Source organism: Apium graveolens, chromosome 2, assembly GCF_009905375.1.
Source record: "Apium graveolens cultivar Ventura chromosome 2, ASM990537v1, whole genome shotgun sequence".
Lineage (NCBI taxonomy): Eukaryota > Viridiplantae > Streptophyta > Magnoliopsida > Apiales > Apiaceae > Apium > Apium graveolens.
This window is the reverse complement of record NC_133648.1, coordinates 52597732-52607103: the sequence shown is the minus strand read 5'-3', so window position 1 is coordinate 52607103 and position 9372 is coordinate 52597732.

Below are 9372 nucleotides of genomic sequence, written 5' to 3'. Positions count from 1 at the left end.
TAGCGCCGGCCCAGCCTTATTATATTGGCCCAAATGGCCTGGAAGTTCCGCTAAGGCGGTCCATTCCTTAGGAGTTCAGTGTTCGGTTGACAAGTAAATCCGACAGGTTCTCCTCTACATGTAGAAAATGGTGGGGTTGCACTACTACGACTGATCATCGTAAGTGGTCTTCCTGGCGCGGCAAACTCCCGTAATGAGTTCATCATCCAATTGGATATTTCTGCAACACTACCCAGAGCACTTCGATAGAAAGGCTACGGTTGGGCGATTGTTGAGTGTTGGCAGGGCCAAGTTTTCAAAATGATGTTTGTATCAAATGAAGTATCTCGTAACTTCATTATATTTTGATGATATTTTAAAAGATTTAATCTATTTAAATCTGGTCTTGTAGTCTCATCTATGTGATGAACTTTCGAAACTAATTATAACTTGAACGGTGGTAGTTCAAGTAGTATTTGGAAAAGATATAAGTATATTGGAGTATCTTGTAACTTCACCGTTTTAAACTTATATCTAGTTAATGGTTGTCTTATGAATGACAGAGACTTTCAGAAAAACGTTGAGACAAGGTTAGATATATGAGATCACCTTGCAACGATATTTTTTTTTATATACAGTTATAAACTGGAACTTTGTGTATATTATGCATGGAAGAGGACTTCCAAGATTTTGAAAAGTATATATGTATATATACTGAATATTTTGCGACTTCATCGCATTAAGATATCAACTTGGTTCATTTCTTTTGACCAAGACTTTCATGAGTACTATGAGAAGGCTCATATATTGTTAATCATATTATATATTATTTTGGTGGGCTTGTCGCTCACCCTTGCCTTCTTCTTTCATCACACAACATCAGATAGACAAGATGAACAAGACCAAGCTCCCGATTCGCAAGCAGTTAGAAAAAGTTCTGCAGTCTTCGGGAAGCGTTGATGCCGCTGTAGCTGAGGTAGGAACTACCAGTAGACTAGGCTTTCAACTTTTGATGTACCCGACTCATGTATAATATGAATTGTAATAATGGCAAAAAAAATGTAAATTTATTCAGAAAACCTTTTAAGGTGTATTGGCAGATAATTGTGGAATAAAATGACTTGTGATTATTTTTTTTGATGTTCATCTCTGAGACTATAACTCGTGGTGTGTGTGTTTATTGTGGGGTCACAGTACAGAGTAGTTGATTAATTATTAAGATTGGGTGTTATTAAGGGAAATGGAACTCGTGACAACCCGGATCCCCGACCCCGGATTTGGGGATGTTACACGTTGCTTTACCGATTGATTTGTGATATTGATGCAAGTGTAGTGATAGCGTTAGAGTGATGATTGAGTCTTGTAGGTTGACATGCATGCTAGAAACACTTGTAATTTCATTAAGTCTTAGAGTATGCTTAAGTACTAGATGGTTGTCATGGTTTGATGGTTTTTGAGGTTAATCTATTGATTATGCTTAGAATTTATGATAGGCTCTTAATGATAAAAGGCATGAAAAGAAAAAAAAATTGGAGTAAAAATTGGAATTCATTGCTAATTGTGGCTAGGCGTTAAATGGCTAGTAGTCGGCTCATATTTTTATGCGAGTAGTCTAGGGTTGAGCAAGATGGAGCGAAACGCACTTGCTCAGAAATTTAAAAAGAAAAAAAAGGAAAAAAAATAAAGAGTTAATGCATAATTGATCATGAGTGGGCTCTTTGGTATTCGAGTTATTAAGTTCTTAGAGGACTTTGTGCCTAGTGACCTAAGGCTTTTATAGTCTGGGATCCACTAATCTAACGCTCGCTAAATGGATGCCATTGCATAAGTCTTTTGTGGACCTCACTCATTGCACGGTCAAGTAAGCATTTGTTGTTGTGTTGAATAAAAGCATGATTCCGTAATAAGCTCCAGTGATCTTGAAGTGTTATAAGTCATTTTGTGCCTAGAATTTATTCTTCGTATAATCATGTGATTGCCTTGAGGATAGTCGAGTTATGATAATTGATCTAGTTTCGAAGCATATCTTTTAAGCATCCGCACACACCACGTTTCTAGTTGTATGTTAGTGTGCATGATTTGATTGATCTTTATTCGCCTAATTGCATTTTTTGAGATGTCATGAGTTGGTTGGTTTAGTCATTGTGAGGGGGATCGCTGCAATTCATGTAGTTTGCATTCATGCATATTTTTGTTTTGTTTTTGAGTTTGTGACGCTTGAGGACAAGCATCGATTTAAGTTTGGGGGTGTGATAAGTGGCATTTTATATCACTTAGAACGTCTTATAATGGCTTGAATTGATGTCTTGAAATCTAGTATTTTGTGTATTTGATGCGTTTTTCTAGTGTTTGTGCATTTCAGTGTATAACTTGCGTTTTTGGGGAGATTTCATTAGGAATAAGCCTAGGGGAGTGCTTGGCATTGGACGTGGGAAGTTAGGAGCAGAACGCAGCTGGAAACGGGAACAGAATAATAATTTTTCCCGTAAGCAGTTGGGCGCCCGCTCAGGAAAGCTGGGCGGCCGCTAAGGAAGTTGGGCGCCCGCTCAGGATTGCTGGGCGGCCGCTCAGGGGCGTAATTTTTTAGACTGATTTTTTACAGTCCTTATTCTGTTAGACTTCTGAGATGGTTGGGTCTTGTGGGCTTCTATATAAGTAGTTTTCAGAGACGTTTCACATAATTGTGGTATCAATTAAGGAGCAAGGAGAGAAGGAAGAAGACCGTTTTAGCCTATCGCAACAAAGAAGAGGAAGCATACATTTTCTTGTGATTCTTTTATTCGTTGTATCAATGGATGCTAGTTTTCTTTACTTTGAACCTTATTACTCTTGTGACGTACTCTGGTTTTAATAAGTATTTTTATTAGTTTATCTTGTGTGTTACTATCATGTTTTCATATGAGCCCATGGTGACGATGAGTTCTATCATGGGCTAATCGTGATCATGGGGTCGTAACGGATTTACTATGGAATTCTTTAGTTAGTTGTTTAATACCTTAGTGTGTGATGATTGTATGCTATCTAGCATAGGTTGTGCTTATTCGTCTTATGTGCGTCATGAACATATAAGATAGGGTGTTAATCTCTTGTGAAGCGACGGGGATCTTGAGGTTTAGAACTTGCCATGATAGCATAGGTTCATGTATGTGTATGCATGATTAGTGGGTAACTCTAACCGTTTTACTTTCCATGTGCAATCATAAGTAATAACTTGTGCTTAAATCGTTATGTTATCAAATTTTATAGACATATAGGGTCTCAACATAATTGATGCTTATTCAATTTCTATCTTAATTCAAGATGTTTGGTAGAATGGTATTAGTACAACAAAAGTTGGCTTTTATCAGTTTCGTGTTGTTTGATTAATATCATCACCGTTTCATGCTAAGGGTAATAACGATAACTATTGAAGGAAGTAGTAATGAAGTTATGATCTCATGTGTGTTTAATATTGTTAATTCAAGTGTTAATTAAGTGTTTAATTCTCGTAGTTAATTATAGTTAATAATTAGTTAATCAAATCAAAGTGTTATTGTCTTGACATTGAGAAGTAATTATACATTGGTGAGTAAGTGTTAATTGAACATAATTAGTCTGAGTCTCTGTGGGAATGAACTAGAATTTATTCTATATTACTTACGAACGCATATACTTGCGTGAATTATTAGCGCATGTTTTGTGCCTAACAGCTACCAATCTTGCTTTGTTTCTTGTAACCACACCATCTTCATCTAATATATTCCTGAATACCCACTGAGTACCAACAACTTTCTTGTGTGTAGGTCTAGGTACCAGTTTCCAGACTTGTTGATGTTCAAACTGATTGAGTTCATCTTGCATAGCAATCACCCAATCTGGATCAGTCAGTGCTTCCGCAATATTCTTAGGTACCATCTCAAAAAGAAATCCTGAGAACAGACATTCATTTTGAGTAGCACGTCTAGTTCTGACTCCAACATCTGGATCACCAATAATCAACTCAAAAGGATGAGCTTTATTCCAGACAGTCTGTCTTGGAAGATTTGATCTTGATGATTCGCCTTGAAATACATTGGGATGTTGTGTCCTAATAGTTGATCCTTCAGCATTTCCCCCTGAGTTGTTGCCAAGTTAACTTGATGATTCTCCGTCAGTAGCACTGGTATCTCCATTGTTGCCAATGTTTCCATCACCATTACCTTGAGTATCATCATTATTATTTGGTTCTTCACCAACAGCAACCTCAGGATCTTGATCATTATCTGATTTTGAATCTGACATATCATCAAACTTCAGTTTCTCAAAAGGATCTTCAGTTTGGATACTTAGGAGTTTAGTGTCCTCAAATGTAACATTGACACTTTCAGTTACTCTATGTTGATCAATGATATACACCCTGTATGATCTTCTTCCATAACCAACAAAAATACCCTCATATGCCTTTGCCTCGAACTTGCCACGATGATCATCTCCATCCTTGAGCACGAAGCATCTGGCACCAAATACATGAAAGTATTTGATAGAAGGTTTCTGTTCATTCATAATCTCATATGGAGTCTTCATGAAATCCTTGTTGATTAGAGTTCGATTATGAGTATAACATGCATTATTGACAGCTTCAGCCCAAAATTACATTCAAAGACCTGATTCACTTAACATAGTTCTTGCAGCTTCAATCAATGTATGATTCTTCCACCACTCCATTCTGCTGAGGGGTTCTAGGAGATGAATATTGTCTGGTAATCCCTTTATATGTACAGAATTCATTGAGAAGTGAATTCTTGAATTCTGTTCCATTATCTGACCTTATCGCTCTAACAGGAACATTAGAATCTAACTCGATCAACTTAATATGATCAATCACAGCTTGTGGAGTTTCATCCTTGGAGTGAAGGAAGAAAACCCACGTATACTTGGAATATTCATCAACTATCACAAGACAGTAGCACTTCTTTGACATCGAAAGAACATTAACTGGTCCAAATAAATCCATGTGCAATAACTGAAGAACACCAGTTATGGAGGATGTGTCAGTGCCTTTGTGACTTGCTTTCTTTGACTTTCCTTTCTGGCATGCCTCACACAGTCCTTCTGGGGAGAATTCCAGTTGAGGCAGACCTCTGACCAATTCTCTCTTGACAAGAGAATTCATTGTTTTGAAATTGAGATGGGAAAGTCTCTTGTGCCATAGCCAACTATCATTTGACGATGCCTTTGCATAGAAACAATTGACTTCAGGACTGCTTCCAGAGTTCATGTCAGCTACGAATAGATTTCCTTTCCAGATTCCCATCAAGGAGGGTTTTTCACTTTTCTTATGCAGGATCCGACACTTCAGCTTGTCGAATAAAACATAGTAGCCCTTGTCACAGAACTGACTGATACTAAGTAGATTGTGTTCAAGTCCTTGCACAATATACACATTTTCAATGATAACATTTCCAGCTTGCAAGCAGCCATATCCCTCAGTTAAACCTTTGTTGTTATCTCCAAAGGTAACCACTGGGCCAGCTTTCTCAACCACATTTGATAGCAGGGCTCTATCTCCGGTCATATGTCTTGACGATCCGCTGTCAAGAATCCACACTACGGTTCCACCTGCTGCAATACAAATGGATTAGACCTTCTTCGGAACCCAAACTTGGTTGGATCCGGCATACTTGTAGAATTGGCCTTTATCAGGCAAAACAAGATTCTTAACTTTTATGTGCTCAAATTTCTCAATGACTGGACATTTGACCTTGTAAACAGCCTTAACAAATTTCTGTTTAGGCTTAGGCACAAATGTCTCCTTTCTAGCCTTAGGAGGACTAGCAGTCTTAGACCTATCATGCTTCATATTATTCACATGCTGACGAGGAGTAGTCTTATCACTAGAAACATGCTTACCATTAAAATAAGCATACATCAAATTAAAAGCACAAGACATACAATTAGGAACACCACATACTTTATGAGAGGGATTAACAACAGGAAAATTAGGCATGGTAGACATGGCATTTTTGTTATCCAACTAATGTGTATCAGAGTTAGTCTCAGTTGCTTTCACAACTTTGACTGGAACTTTTAACACACTTGGCTTGGAAACAACCTTCTCATTAGCAAGATCTTCAGCACGTATTTCTTCTTGAATAATAAAGGAGGTCTCATCAAATGGTTCAGCAATTGATTTTTTATAGAGGGTTTTATCAACACCCTTAAGCACATGTGGTACTTCCCTACCTTTAGCACATACATGAGGATGGGAGTTTATGTCTAATTCTCCAATAGAAACATTGTAATCAAAACCTATTCCAGATGTTTGATTAATAGCTTGCTTATTGTAGAATTCTTTAGCCTTCGAACAAGAATTAAAGTAAGCTTTAACCTTAGTCTCAAGACCGGTGATCTTGTCTTTGAGAATAGTTTCGAGTTGTCTATAACAGTTAACTCTATTCTCTAGAAAAGATACTTGTTCTTTTAACTTGTCTTGATTAATGTGCACAAGTTTTAATTCATTGACCTCTTTCTCAAGGTCTTTGATTTGTTGAATTAATATTTCATTATCATGATGAGCACAATCTAAGGAACCTCCTAGATGATAAACTAATTCAACACCGGTAAATTTTACCTCTTTTCTTGACGATGAATTATTTCCATCAATAGCCATAAGAGCAAGATTCCCAACTTCTTCATCTTCACTATCAGTATCATCCCAGCTTCTTCCATTTGCCAAATAAGCCCTTTCATATTTACTCTTCTGATTTGAATCATAAAGGTTCTTCCTTACTTGTTTTGGCTTCCTGCATTCTGTGGCAAAATGTCCCAACTCATTACAGTTAAAACATCGAATGATGCTCCAATCAACCATCCATGTTTTGTATCCACCACTGCTGGTGTTAGAGGATGAAGATCCACCTTTCTGAAATCTGTTGTAGTTGGACTTGTACTTGAACTTGGGATTCCTCTTGAATCTGACATTGGAGAATCTCTTGACAATCAGGGCCATTGACTCATCTTCCAATTGCTCCAGCTCTTCCAAGGAGTAAAAATCATCACCGGATTGATTTGTAGTAGGAGGATCATATTCTGCTACTATCACATTCTACTATCCAATTTCATATGTAAATTTATATTTAGTCTTTTTTAGTTTTAATTAATTAATTTAAATTATATTTTTTTATAACTCTATATGTCTTTTTATTATAATTTACCATGTTATAATATATAAAGACATATATTATTATCCTTCATAAAATTCTTTATTTATTTATATAATTTAATTTTATTGTCATTGACTTACGGATTCATGTAGTAAACACGTGACTTTTATTCACAAAAGAATTACATATCGGTAACCTAAATTCATAATTTAAGGTTACGGTGTAACTATAAGCCTTAACTGTTTTCGCTTATTATAACCGCGAAAGGTCTTAATAAAATACTAAATATGAAATCAAACTTGTTGAGTAATTATATTTTCAAATTTTAAGAACCGCATCTTTGGATGATTATCAAGGTGATTTTATGGCGATTTCTTGAAAAATTGACAACATACACTCTATTCCATTCGTTCTTCATCGATTTCAATTAGTTTTCTACACAAAAGTTCATTTTTATCTGATTTTTCACCATTATTTCGGGTTCTAGGGTGAGGATTCGAGTTTATAATTTATAATTGGGTAAGCATTTATTTATAAATGGTTGTAGCCGTTGTCTAGGAGTATGATGTTAAAAGTCAGTAGAAGAACAAATTAATTTGTTTTTGAAAATAGGATTTAAAGAAGTAAATTTTGATTTTTATATTTAAAGTATAAGAGCTCTAGAAAAATAAATAAGATACGAGCGATCTTAGAATTGCCGAAAAATTTCCTTATATATATATTTATATATATATATATCTATATATTGATATGGGTTTAAGGTTCATAGAGTTAATTATGGATAATTATCTAAAGGTAGGTCAGTTTTTAATGCATAATGAAGACTATTTTTGTAAATACAGTGAATTAATTCTATTATTACAAAATGTCATTCAATTTTTATATACAAAACCCTAGGTACTTCAGGTTATTTTTGTAAAATCAAGTTTGAGGATTGTTTTTAAATAAATTATTGAACACTACTTTTTTAAGTTTGTTCACGATTTTAGCATATTTTGAAAATAATTCCAAAAATACAATTTGCGACCAAAATCAACCACCTATGAATTTTTTTTGAAAAAGTATTGATTTTTTTTATTGTACTTGAGATTACTCCGGGTTGCATTTCATATTGCATCTGGTTGAAGTGAGTTCCAAAATCGTATTTTTACAAAAAAAAAATTGAAAAATAGTATTTTTACAAATTAAAACATAAAAAGTCATATTTTTTCAAAAAAAATTCAAAAAAACGTATTTCTGAAAAATCATTTAACAAGATCTTGAACAGATACAGTAATTTACAAAGAAAATGAAAAATACAAACAAGCAAAAATCACATCAAAAACGTATATTTTTACGGGTGATTACCTAAAATATCACTTCGAGGGTGAAAAATGGTCAAAAATGTCAATTTCGAAAATAATGTTCCAAAATGACACTGCACCATGCTACTTCTTTTAGCGTTTTGGCAAAATGTGATTTCGTTTAGCATTTTGTTTTTTTTAATTTTTTCCCCGTAATGCTAGATCAAGTAGCATTATTATTTTTAATTTTTTTCCTTTTTTCTTTCCCATGCTAACGTGATATAGTGATGTATGGTTATCGCCCAAAATACTTCATCTAGTGTTTCGCACATATTTTTTTAAAAAATATTTTTAAATCTAAATAAAAAATTGTAAATCCTAAAAAATTAAAAAAATATATTTAAAATTATTTCTAAAAATCAAGAGAAGATTGTTGAATTATAAAATGTTAGAAATTATTAAATTAAACTACACCCTTAAATTTTGAAATTATTTAATTTAAAATTTACATTTTTTTTCCAGGGTTTAGTACCTAAATTCTAAATCGGTGTAATATTTTATAATTTTTTTTAGTTAATATTTATAAAATCCAAAAGGGGATTGATAAAATTTAAAATGTTAAAAATTGTTAAACTATGGTATATCCTTAAATTTTAAAAATATTTAATATAAAAAAAGAAATATAAAAAAGAAATATAAAAAAATGTAAGGTGTTCCGGGGCACCTAAAAAATACTCTAAAAGAAACTCATAATAACAAAAAATAAAAAATAATTATAAACGTTACTTAAAATAATGTTTTGAAATTAAAAAATAAAAAAGGACGTTTTAATTTGTTTTCAAAATAATACACATTTCGAAACATTTTTTAGTGATATTTTAATCCATTTCTCAATTTTCTTACACCCTTTTCAATTTCTTCGATAGAAAGCAAAACAGTGAGCATAAGCACAGGTTATCAAAATTTGAAAAACCAAAATGTCTACCATT